The following is a 13781-nucleotide window of genomic DNA, read 5'->3' on the forward strand; positions in this document are numbered from 1 at the left end:
AAAAATGAACACATGAATCAATTGTGAAAATAATGTTAGTTGCACGCCTAATAAAGGTCTGCAAGTTCATTCTTTTCATTCTGTATTTCAGGACACTGGTGTAGGACGATGTGATCGTTTCATGCCATGATTATGCCAACAACCATTGCCAGTGCTTTCCATCACAATGTTCAATAATAATAATAATAATAATAATAATAATACAAATAACAATAATGTCATTGGCTGTCGGGAGATAACGACAAGACAAAAAAATAACCCATGGCAAGGTGATGCACTTTAAATAACTAATGGGAAACACAGCACTTTAAGTAAATGACCCCTGACACTACTATCACACAGTCAGCCGCTGTATTATTATTAGAAAAGTAAGACTCTATAGCTCTACAGCACCACCTGATTCATGCTGTACCTGCAAGAGGAGAGTGGGCCCTCAGCAGGGTGTGTGTGTGTGTGTGTGTGTGTGGTTCCTACACTTTCAGCTCAAATGGCTAATCAATGAAGCGGGAGGTCTGCCCACCCTCATTATGAAGTGATGAAGAAATCATTTGGAACAACAAACCAATGCACCTGATGCCCCCCAACCTACCAAACCGAGAGTTCAGCAATCAATAGCGGGTTATGTATGGCGTGAGGCTATTTACAGAGACATTTGTTGCCTTATTTCAGTCGCTTCGTCCCATTAAACACGGAGGTGAGGAGAATGGAAGTGGACGCAGAGAGGAAGTGATGTTCCCGTTGCTTTCCAAGTGTGCTGTCGTGTCTGCATTGTCTCAATCTTTTGGGAATTAATATTGCAAGCTGCCAAGAAGTAGGGGAGAGACTTTTTTTAAGCTTTAGTCATCAGCTAATAATCCTTTTAAAGCAGTGGAGATGCACACGTGCGGCCAAATTAGCGACTTATTCGCATGAAATACGCATTAAAAAAAAGGGCAGGAATTGATATTCGATTATTCTATTGTCTTTGTTGCACATGCTGCTTCCAGGCTGCACTGCACAGACAATGCGGCACCTTATTGTGACACAAATCAGCGTGAGCGGCTGCGATGAGACGTACTGTAAAGCTACTTTCTTTCTCAGCCTAAAGGGCAACTAGTACAGGAGTGAGGGAGCAAAATGCATGAATCACACACTGCTGCAGGTCTTTAACAAAACCACTAACAACACACAGAAACCTCTGTGCATGACTGTGCACATAAATGAAACAAAGTAGAGTAAACCCTTGAAAAAATAAACAACAGCGGAGGTTTTAATTTACTACAAAGATGCTTTCATGAGCCTAAAAATACAATTCGGAGGCAATTTGCTGACATAGCGTGCTACACGTTGTATTTTCCCTGTAATTGCTGGACTAACCAGAGACTCATCCAGTGTTACCGCTGCGCTGCTTGTGGCCGCGGGGGTTGGCAAGCGGAGCCCGACTCCATGTTCGACAAGGGGTTAACGTTTCTGCAAAACAGCTCGACAAAGCCACAGGAAGACAGCCAGTCTGGATGGATGGACGCAGGCCTGTCACTTGTCCAGTTTGTGGTCTTTCGCCTCATGCCATCTTTTTTCTCCTTCTCCTTCCCTCTAGCCTTTGACTGAACTCAAAAGCTTTTCCTCGCAGAATTTACACACTCATCATCTTGAACATAATTTCCAGTCCTGCACCCAACCACACCAGGACCACGGGAGAGAAGCCACGGCACGCATGTTTCTTGATTCAAAAGTAATTACAAGTCTGCCAAGGATTCAAATCTAATGGCTGATGATTGGACTTGGGGGAGAAAAGATCGTCAGCGCTGAAAACATCCACTGTGTTCATGGGTTTCGAGCCGAAATCTGCAGCTGCAACAGGGAAACAGATGTAACTATCCTGGCAGTGGACATTATGCCTGTGTCACAGCCAATCTGTAAATGAACTTTAAAAATCATGCAGACCCGTATACCTGCAGGACACGGAGCACTGAATCAGCAAAAACGGAGGTGGAGAAACTTCTCTTTCACCTGCAGCAGAGAAGCTGTTTCTGCCCAGAAGAAGAAATGACTGAAAACTATCTGGGGAATAAAAAAAAAAGAAAGCAAGCACAGTGACGGGAGGACTTGTGCCAGCAGAAAGCACGACGCACGTCCACCTGCTATTCTTAACCTGTCCATTTGCAACGCTCGATGCAACATGTTAATGCGATTTCTTAGCAGCTGTGGCCCAAACGGGGCCAGACCTGGAGGCCAAGGCCCGGTGGTCTCAGCAGATAGGCTGGACTGGCCTGTGCTGTGTCAGCTCTGGATTATGGATGAGGTGGGTCTGCAGGGCTGACAGGTAATAATTCACTCCCCAGGGGTCCCACACCCTTCACTGGACAAAGCGCAGCCAGCCGGGAAGAGGTGAGGGTGGAGGGACGCAGCCTTGGAGGCTGAGATCCCAACAGCCCGCCCCCTTTTCTGCTTTTTTTCCACCATCACCTTCAAGAAGCAGGGCTCCTATTGGCTGCGCAGTTGCCACGGGCAACCGGCCATTATCAAAATGAAATATGAGATGCCGCAGACCGATGCCCCTTTTAGGTGCAGGGTCAAACAAAGAGCCGTATGTTGCTGGTGACGAGCCGAGATTAACTGTTGCCTCTTGAAGCGCGGACGCCGCTGCTGCCGGCCCGTTCCTTACACGGAGTCTGTTGCAGGGAACCACCGTGAGCTTAGGGTCTGAGATACTTCAGACTAATTGCTGTAGTCAAGAGCATTCCCACACATATTAGACGCTACTTGAGCTGGACTGTGCTTGTAAAAAAAATAAAAAAATAAAGAAATATCCACAGTGTTTACACAGAGAATGTCAGTCTCAGAAGGTCAGTCAGCCATGTTCACAATACTCAAAGTAAGGAGTGAGGGACTGTTTTGTTTTTGTAATCGACGCAAAATGACAAGTCCCCTATGGACAGCCCGTGGCCAAGTGGAAAGGGGACTTGGCTTGTAACCGGAGGGTCGCCGGTTCAAAATCCCCACCTGGCCAAAAGGGCTGGGGTACCCCTGAGCAAGGTACGCCACCCCCATTGCTCCCCGGGCGCTACTCAGTGTGGCAGCCCACTGCTCTTAATTCTAGGATGGGTCAATTGTAGAGGAATAATTTCCCTAAGGGGATTAATAAAATAAAAAAAATTAAAAAATATTCTCGCCAGGCAAAATAACATATATATATGTAGTTTATATTTTAATACAAAATTATAACGACAAATACTTGTGGGTCAACCTCTGTGTCACGCGACACTGTTTCACCCTGCTGAGCCCACCATCCCTCACTCACCCTCCTCCCTGCCTCCATCAACAGCAATGGTAGGAATTCTACCCACCGTTGAGCCATCGCAACACCCCATAAAGATCTTTTAACCGTCCTCACAGGGAGTCGTGTCACCTTTTTAGCGACGTCTGGCGAGCACAGAGCATGTACCTGTCACAGTTCCTCCTGCCATTAAAGTTTCTCAACATTTAAATATCAGAATGCTGTTTTTTCTTCTCTCTCTGAACCTGGGACGACGGTGTGCAATAATGATCTGTTTTCACTGTGTTCATGACGTGCAAAGGTCACACACTGCGCACCCTTCTCTTGACGCTGTGAAATAAATCTGTAATTGTTTTCAATCAGAGTGAAGGTCTTTGCTCACCCTTTGCATTTCGGAGTACCGCTCATTTTCTGCTCTGTGCACCTCACAACGTTTTGGGACGAGTACCAAACCGGCACGAGGAAAAGATCCTTGACAAAACACCGCAATGGTTCACTAAGCACACTCTAGCTGTTGTTAACAAAACAGGCAGCCCCGCCGATGTGAAGTCTATTTGTGGGAAACACAACAATAGTCCAAAAAGATATTACCCAATGCTCTCAAGTTCCACTGAGATAGAAATTGACATGTAATGAGCTCCGGTGCTTCAATTCAGCAACTTCAAATTTACTATAGGGGGGTTAATGTAACATATCTTCATTGTTCCACTGAAATCCAGTTTGTTTTTTTTCCCTCCCCAATGACTCATCTAAACTATAAACTTACTTGAGTGCGTGAGAGTTTTATGAAGCTATGTGCAGATATTGAGCACTTTATCTCGATGATGAAAATGGGAATCAAACTTCCCCCAGGGGCCACAGCCCTCAGCCCCCAGTTAGGAGCTTATTTCAACCATCATTACCCTGAGGACCATTAGGAAGATGCCATCTGCACACGCGAGGCCCCTCCGTTGGGGCCTCTTGTCATTTCAAACTAAGAGCAAAGTGCCGAAATGGAAATCGGAAATAAAATTACACACTGGGCTAAATGCACCATTAACCATGCTAACTGAGCGGGGGACCTATCAGGCCCGGGAAATGAGAGTTGGACAAAGAGCGAGCAATTTTCAGCGGTGACAAGGAAATGAATGCACTGCTGGTACTCGCACATTTACCGCTATAACTCAGCCATCAGCAGAATGTGACTTTCATAATGGTGTTTGAGAAAAAGTAAGGGGGCGGGGGGAGGAAAGGCTAAGCGGTTATTGTTTATGAACGGAGGAGACTGCCTGAAACAAGGCTTGAATATACATTTGCATGCACTATGTGTAGTGTAAGTGGGAGTGCTGACTGATAACTGCCGGCCGGTAAGCATCAGACAGACTGAGGCTACGCGGGCAGCATCCCACTCCTCCTCCGGGGCAGCGGCGCCTCTCTGTATTCGCAGAGCGGTAACGTGTCAAATGAAATGAGCTGAAACCACACTGCAATGTCCTCTGAGTGGCACAAAGTGCTTCGTCACTGTACAACTGCGGCAGGAAACCACAAGCCATCCGTGGCCTCCCTGTCCTGTGATATCCCTGCAGGAGCTGAGGAGAGGAGGTAGATGACGAGGGGGGATAAGGGGAAGGAAAAAAAAAACAACTAAAGAAACATCACAAGATCTGACCACACCGTCTCCACTTAAACATCTGACTGGAGCAGTGTGTGCGTGCGATGTTTCTGCCCTAACGGCCAAAACAAGAGGCTCTCTCTGCAGAGGGATGCACTAATTTATCAGCTGTGTTCAGCTTATTGACTGTGATTGGCTTATCATGAAATGAGAAGACATCCGTTGACTCAGCCGTCCATGTTTTTCTGGGTGGGGGAGGATAAGCATTTGACTTCTGTGACAGGACGTGGTATAAAAGATGATTTCATACATTTGACGGATTAGCGGCGGGATTATTCAAACCATCACAGAACAACAACAAAAAAAAACACAAACATGGGTTCCGACGGCTCGACACCACTACTACTAACCTTGATTATTCACCGATAACAGTGATAACAGTCGTTTTACCCCCTTTAGAGAGCTAAGCTCGTCCGTAATGTGCCGATTCATTGATCGCCTAGCCATGACCAGCCATTTTAAAATCACCATCCACTCCAAACTGCGTAACAATTCTTTATTCTCCCATCAATGAAGAAATAAACGGCCCACAATATGATGATAAACGTCGCTGCTTCTTTACATTTAACAACCTTGTATTTTTCCCCTCTTTTTGTTGATAAATACGTCCGCAGGGACGCTGCCACAACATGGCAAACGTATGCAGCCCTCACTCATGTTCTGGTCACATGACGGCACAACGGCACGCGTTGTGCTCAGTGGAACATTGATGTGAATGTAGGGTGTTTGGATAGAGTCAGATTTTCCGCCTCACTCCTTATGTAAATCCCCTTCAAAATTAAAAAAAAATACATAAAGCTAGCACATTAGTCATTTAAAACATAATAATAATAATGCAGTTTCCTCTCATTTACAGACAGGATTACAGGTCTTTCTTTTACCCAAGTTAAAGCTCATAAGATTAGAATTATTTGCATCCCAGACACAAAAGAGCATGAAACCTTAATATAAAAGTTAATCATTTAACGGATGCATCAGCTCAGAATTTCACAATGAGTGCAGCTTTAACTAGAAATGAGCAATAGCTGTCCCTCCTGTGCAGTCAAGGTGATGTAACCTTAAAGCTGAATATATATATATATATATATATATATATATATATATATATATATATACATATACATACACACACATACATATCTATATACACACACATCTATCTATCTATCTATCTATATATATATATATATATATATATACACATACACACACACATATATATATATAGATAGATAGATAGATAGATAGACATACATACATACAATATGCAAAACTTTTGCTGGAGGACTGGAGCAGAACCAGGCTACAGCAGAAATACCTATATATATATAACTTGTATAGATGCACTTTATTGATGCAATTTTTGCATTTAAACAATTAATATATAGAGAGGGAACAATAAAACACAAACTACACAAGTAGCATAGTGTGAATATAATATTGAAAGGAGACAGAAATGGGGAAAAAAGTAGCAGTGCAGTCGATATCTGCCTGTGCTTTGGAGATATTTATTTACTACTGAACTCGCTCTTAACCTCAACTGAAACTGAACACCCACTGAGGGAGATGATGCACAACAGGCCGAGACGAATCATGGTCCAATTTGAGCAAGGTGGAAAAAGAAAAAACACACAAAAACAGCTCAAGAAGAGCATTTCTGTTTCACTACGAACGGAGCTTATTTTCCCTTCAACGGCTCCTGCAGCTCAGCAGCAGAGAGAGAAAACACCGGAGCCTCGTCCTCTTTCTTTGTAAGAAGCTCAGAGGAGAGACGACAATTAAAATTAAAACAGCTGCAGAAAGTCTGCTTGCAAAAAAAACCCCAAAAACCTGTTACAACCATGAGCTCACCGCTTTTTTTCCCCCTGCGAGTTTTGGCATTAGGACAAAACTGCAGATGAAAAGGGCAAAGGATTTAGCAGTGTGTGCAAATTGCGCCCCTGTCAATGCAATCAAACGGTCACGTAAACGCACCTTTCTTTCCCTGGCATCCCACACTACAGACTACAATTCCCCGTAAAATATCCCACCCAATATGTGCTGTTTTTACTTCCATATTTTTTATAAAAGAGAGAAAAAAAAATGGCAGAGAAACAAACCCCGGGTATCCAAATCCAGGTGGCACAAAGCCAGTCAGAGGAACCGCCGTTAATTGACGATAAGTTGCATTGAATAGAGCGAGAAAACGCATTAAAAATACACGTTTCACTTTAACTCGCGTGTATTTAAATCCAAGAATGGGTCCAACAGAAGTAAATAAAAAAACCACGGCGTCTGAATTAGTGCAACATCAGCTGAGACTTTATTTTCTCTGCCCCTCAGTGAAAATAAAAATGACCGACACTATTAACAACACAGGAGAAAGAACACAACACGAACTCGCCAACAGACAAGCCTACAATTAAGTAAACGGGTAGTTTGAGTTCAGAGAAATGTGTCGGGGGAAAATGGGCATTGAGACCGTTTTCCTGGACGCATTTAATGCAGAGAAATGAGCTCCACGCTGGGGTAAAGTTGGAAGCATCACACTCCAAACAAACTGAGAGCAGCGGCGGCGGCGGAGAAGCACTACTTACCTCACTGTTTCCCCAGTTCCTTCGATAAAAAAGACCAACGCCAACGTCGCAGTCTTTCGGAGGAGACAGAGACGCAGTGGAGGAACAGTAAAGTCGCAGTGACGACGCAGTTTTAGCGTAGTTTTCTTCTTCTTCTTCGCACAAACGGTTTGTATTCCCAGAGCGCCGCGGCACTGAAAAGGCGACTCTCGCTGCTGAGACGAGACTGAAGCCAGACTCAAATCACAACACTCCGGCAGCAGACCAGGCCACGCCCCCCCCGCGGTGGTTGTTTGACAGCAGGCTCCGCCAATCAGAGGTCTGTATTACAATGAGCTCGTCGCTGATTGGCAGATTCTTTTGAGGGTTTTCTTCCCCCGCCCAGTGCAGCTCACTTTACTTCCAGATGTTAAATGCCTGTACTTCTGGTTCGCGTGTACGCAGAGGCAGCCAATCAGAGCGCAGGACAGGGGATTTAAACACACGCATTATTACCCTTTATGGGGCGTTAACGCTGCTTTGTGAATTGCATTAAGTTACGTCATAATACTATTCAGCTGACTTCACACTTAATTAATGAAGTGCTTCACAAAACAAAGGGATTTCTATTGTGATATAGTTGTGTATTGTGTATGCATACTGTATGTTTACACACAGTGAATGTATATATACACATATATGTATATATCTATACTTACATATATGTATATGCATATATATACAGTATGTGTATATACACATTTATTAGACTAACATCCAAAGCCAAATATTATTGTTATCCATGAGTTTTCAGATTTACTAAAAAAAAAAAAACAGTTGTAGTGGTTGAATGTTATGCCAAATAAATAACTTTATTTCTCTCAAGATTTCTGAAATATTGATGCTTTTATGACAGATGGTCTAATACATTAAGCACTGTGTGTGTGTGTGCACGTGTATGTACTTGTATTTATGTCTTTGTGAGGTCCAAAAAAAACTATCTTTAAAGGGCTTTTTCAGGGTTAAGACCTGGCTTTAGTGTTAGGCTGTAGAATTGGGTTTCGGTTAGAGTAAGGATAAGGGTTAAGGTTAGGCACTTAGTTGTGATGGTTAAGGTTTGGGTAAGGCTGCCTTTCTCAAACTGTGGGGCGGGCCCCCCTGGGGGGGCATGGAGACTTTCCATGGGGGCTGCAAGCTCTGTTTTTGTTTTGCTTTTTAAGTCCCAACTAAAGTTTAGCAGGCAGAATGTTTGGTCTTGCGGTAACCCAGACTCATTTTAGTGACGTACCACAACAAAATCTACACTGGTAACAAGGTTTGGATAATAGCTCATAGCTCTGTCTTGGATTCACGGTGAATGTGGTGATGAACGACCTCTCTGTGTGTTGTGTCGCAAAACATTGGCAGGGGACAGCAGCATGAAACCTACTAAATTGAAGAGACACTTGGAGACAATTCACCAGAGTTACATCGGTAAGCCACTGGAGTTTTTCAAGAGGAAACTTTATGAATACCGAAAGCAGGAAAATGGTTTTAAAAAAAAAGAAAACTGCCGGTGGAAACAACAAAGCACAGCTAGCTTCCTACAAGGTTGCATAGAGAATTGCACGTACCAAGAAACACACACACGATTGCAGAGGAGCTCATACTGACACATGTTACAATTTTGTGAGATACGGGGGGGCCCCGGGAAATTTCTTCCTCCAAAGGGGGGCCCAACAGAAAAGGTTTGAGAACCACTGGGGTAAGGGAATGCATTATGTCAATGATGTGTCCTCACTAAGATATAAAAACAAGTCTGTGTATGTGTAAGTCTCTTATATATACACATAATACACTCAGCAGCCATTTAATTAGGTACATCAGTACATAAATAGTCAATCATATAGCAGCAACACAGTGCATTTAAGCCTCGTTTACTCGTTTTTTTTAATATGGGGTGTATGGTGCCGGACGGCATCAGTTGCATCAGCTATGTAAATAGCGTGACGTCAATAGCGCGCGTCCATGAAGAAGAAGAAGAACACGCCACAGTAACACTCGAGTAACAAAGGAGGACATCCAGCTTTTTGTGTTCTTTCTTCTTGGCATGTTGTTGTTTATCAAGAGGAAGGCAAGCTTTGTTTTTGAGGAGAAGGCTGCAGGCTGCACAGAAAAACACACACACACACACATAAGTGATGATTATCTGTCGACAAATCAACTTCAGTGCGTGTAGCTCCACCCTGTAGGAGCCAGATCATTGTGCTTGGTGCCCCAAAGGAAGGGTGCCAAAAACTCAGATGGTCCGGATTGGTCATTTCTTATGCCGTGTTTCCATCACGGTAAAGCCCTGGGTCAGGCTTGTGTTTCGACTGAGAACTGAGCCAGATCAGCTCCATCCAGACCGTACTGTACCATTAACTCTGGCTAATTAAGCCAAGAAAAGGTACCCCATATTTAATGGTTGGGGCTGATTAATTTGGTACTTTCCCTAATGAAAAACAAAAAAATATGCAACGTTCCACTTGGTGGAAACACGGCTCTACAGTACTGAACTGAACCCATCTGTACTTTGACTGGTTGCTGGGGGCAAACAGGCTGCTATGGGTATGAAACTTTTGATCTACTGGGATTTTCACACAGAAAGAATGATCCATAAAGAGAGAAAATATCCAGTGAGCAGCAGTTCCTTTGGTGAAAATGTCTTGTTGATGCCAGAGGTCAGAGGAGAATGGCCAGACTGATTCAAGATGATAGAAAGGCAACAGAAACTGAAATGACCACTCATTGCCACTCATTGCAACCAAGGTACTAAGACCATCTTCAATGAGCCTTGAAGCAGATGAGCTAAAGTAGCAGAAGACGACACCGGGTCCAATTTCTGACACTTTATTTCGTGTCTTGTGTACCTAATAAAGTGACCGGTAAGCGTAGATAGCCAATCAATTAATGAGAAATGTAATTATTGCAGAATTTGTTGTGATTCATCATGATTTAATCACATCTTGTGATCTTTATACTGAACCATGAATGGACTGATATTTAAATGTCATAGAATGAACACAAAGGACGCACATTTTAAATCACATCATCTCTAAGTTTAAACATAACTGCTTAAAGTCCTGGGCTCGCAGTGTATACAATAGCAGAAAAACAAAACCCAGGCGAAACGGAAACAGCCATAAAGGCCATTAAAATTAAGTAGGAGAATATAATTTCTTGTGTGTACTCACATTATTAGTGCTGCTCTTCTGTTTTACTCACAGTTAATGCAAACGACTGCAGTTCCCAGTCTTTAACAGCAAAGTGTGCCGTAAAGCCTAAATGATTCTCATTATTCACACGAGTCCAGTGGTCAAGAGTGATGACCTGCATTTGTTCACGCATCTTCTTCATATTTTCCCGTATAATGTATTTGTGACACAGTAGTTTGTCTCAAGGGCAGAGCGTAAATGCATCTCCTGATGGCATTTGAATGATTTCTCTTTTGCTATCCACGTAGCCTAAATAGTAATATATCAAATGTTAACGTAAAATCCTACAGTTTTCCATCTTCCCTTATACCTAGTCCACATATACAGTAGATGGGGTTTTTTTTCTCCAAAAATATAGAGGTTTTCCATCAACATTTGCAACATCGTGGCTCATAAGAACCAACGGAAATAAAAATATGGATAACTGTGTCTGCCCAAAGTTTTAAAACAAAAATGGAGCCAGCAGCATTTTTGAACATTTCTACATTCTACATTTCGTGCTCTAAAACTTTAGGTATAGTGTGGATGACAGGTGTATCCGGAGCACCATCCATGCATTTGTAAACAAAAACAGAATCGTGTGGATGTAGCATTAGACATGACTAGCATTTTCCATACACAGTAGACATGTGTGTGTGTGTGTGTGTTCCAGGTATTACTCATGTTGTGGGGACCTAAATCTGTTTGCACAGCAGCATTATGGGGACAAAAATCAAGTCCCTATAATTTAAATTATCTTGTGTGGCTAGGATGAAGTTGGTTAGGCCATTAATAGTTATAGTTAGAGCAGGGGTGTCAAACATACAGCCTGCGGGCCAGAACCAGGGTGCGCCAGAGGGTCCAATCCGGCCCGCACAATCTATATTTTTCAGATCAGATACCTGGTGAACTTAGCCACAATATTGTTGAAATTGAACAGTTTGTTCATAATTTGTTTTGTAAAAAAGATACTTTATTAAATGTAAAACAAAGGGGAACAATTTGGAGTCCTTCTTGTCTTTAGATTATTATGCTAATATGTTACTTGTCCGGCCCACTTGAGATCAAATTGCACTGTATGTGGCCCCTGAGCTAAAATGAGATTGACACTTCTGGGTTAGAGTAAGTCTCCATGAATGTCAGTCAATGTAATGTCCCCTGAAGTCATGGGAAGCAGACATAGTGTGTACTAATTTTAGTACATACTTTAGGACCTTTTAGGACCTTTTCTGGCGTTAACACTGACCTTGTCAGGACCTGTAGTCCTCATGGAGACCAAAAAACGGGTCCTAAGGGCTATGTTAGGGCCAAGATTTTAATTGTGTTTAGGTTAAGGTTAGAGTTATAACTCATTGTGGTCCTGTCAAGAGCAGCTGCACAAACCTGTGTGTGTGCGTTATAGAGAAATAAAAATGTGTAAAATGAATATAATTTACATAATGAAAATAAACAAACAACCGTTTGCTGATGATACCACGCTGAGTTTAGATCATTTCTGATTAGCAGGGAGCATTTTTCCAGCTTTTGAAGGGGAGAATGCCAAGAATCATTGAATTCAGTTAGTTTATGAAACGCCAAAAACAGTAAAAATATCCATCTCTGCCAAATTGTTTTTGATGGCTTTTTCATGAGGTTTACATCATATCGCCACTCATCCCTTATACAACATATACAAATGTTCAGTGTGTACACACATGGACTATTTTCGCTCTCAAATAAACGGTGACGTGTTTTTCGTGAAAGCGCAAACTGCATGTTCTCTTTGTCCTGCAATAAAATACAAGCATCGTTTCAAAAGCAGGGACACAGTGTACCAACAAGATTTAATAAGCCGGTGATGATGTTCAGTACATTCCCAGATACACTAATTAGACACCTGTGCAGGGAAAACACAACCGAGGCATTTGCTCTGACTCTGCATCATAGTGTTTGATGATAATCTAGAGGACGGACTCTCTGACTCATTCATCTCTAGCTTTAATCTATCGCATTTCCATTTCAGTCAGCCTTTCTTGTCAGTGTTGTTTTATGAAAGGACAACAGTTCAAGTGGCTCCCGCAGCAACTGTCTACACTGGTTACGATACACACACACCGTGCAACGTTTCCCACTTTAACGGCAAACTCCTTCCGAGTCACGCTTGTTCGTTACATTCCTCTTTGGCCTTTAGCAGCAGAAATATGGCAGAGTTTCTTTGTTTTTAGCCCAGACTCAGCACTAGCGATTTACTCCATTAGTTTGTGTTGGCAGTGCGACGCTGCCTGTTGAGAGAGGCTGTTTTTGAGGGGAGGGAAAGGACACAGGCACAGAGGGATTCACATGGACTGGCTAAATCTCTAGCCACCTTCAAATTCACCATAATCCTCTGCCAGTGGGTTTTTTTTGGCAGGAGAGACACTTGATTTATTTACAGGCTGTTCTCCTTTTGAACTTTCATAATTTCTGCTTCTTTTCCTCGGAGTATCGGATCAGCGGTGGCTGGGGCGTCTGGGTTTGGTGCCTGTTCACCACAGAAGTCAATGTGTGCAGAGAAGATCAAAGAACACCCTCTCACTGAGCGTTAGATGAGAGGATTAATGTCAAGGTCACGCCTTTACAGGACACAGGATGCCACAGTCCACACCAAGTTAGCGTAGCTTAGCATAAAGGCAGGAAAGCACAAGCCAGGTATGAAAAATATCCATGTGGTGCGAAGTTGTACAATATTATTGGAAGTCTTGAACAAGACGTGCTTGATGTTCAAATGGTAAAGTTATGAGAACACCATTGCTGGGCAGAGACAATGTTAGCTAGCATACAGATAACATTAACCTCACTTAAAAAACAAAACGAAAAAAGCATCCTCTAGAAGAAACTACCTCCACTTTGGAGTTAATGCTTCACAAATCAAGAAATCCTGCATGAACTCTACACAATCGAAATTTCCACAACATAAAAGCAAAGCAAAAGCGCAGGTCGTGAACTCTCAGCTTTCAGAAATGTCCCCCATATGACGTTCAAATGGACTCATCTCGCAAACATGGTTGCCAAGACTGCATCTGCAGGCACCAATATGCTCCCAACAACCACAAAAATGAAGCCAATGTGTTCGTGTCTCAGACTTATAACACCGGTTTTCACGTCTT

The 13781-nt window shown here is 42.9% G+C and overlaps 1 protein-coding gene across 3 annotated transcripts in view; it reads right to left on the minus strand.

Moving 5' to 3' along the window:
• Nucleotides 1–7672, minus strand: part of sema6e (sema domain, transmembrane domain (TM), and cytoplasmic domain, (semaphorin) 6E) — a 174120-nt gene extending 166448 nt beyond the window's left edge. For all 3 annotated transcript variants that reach the window (XM_044033667.1, XM_044033666.1, XM_044033664.1), the window contains exon 1: nucleotides 7484–7672. The gene's annotated coding sequence lies outside the window, so the exon portion shown is untranslated. The remainder of the gene's footprint in view (nucleotides 1–7483) is intronic.
• Nucleotides 7673–13781: the final 6109 nt, after the last annotated feature.

Source organism: Solea senegalensis, linkage group LG9, assembly GCF_019176455.1.
Source record: "Solea senegalensis isolate Sse05_10M linkage group LG9, IFAPA_SoseM_1, whole genome shotgun sequence".
NCBI lineage: Eukaryota > Metazoa > Chordata > Actinopteri > Pleuronectiformes > Soleidae > Solea > Solea senegalensis.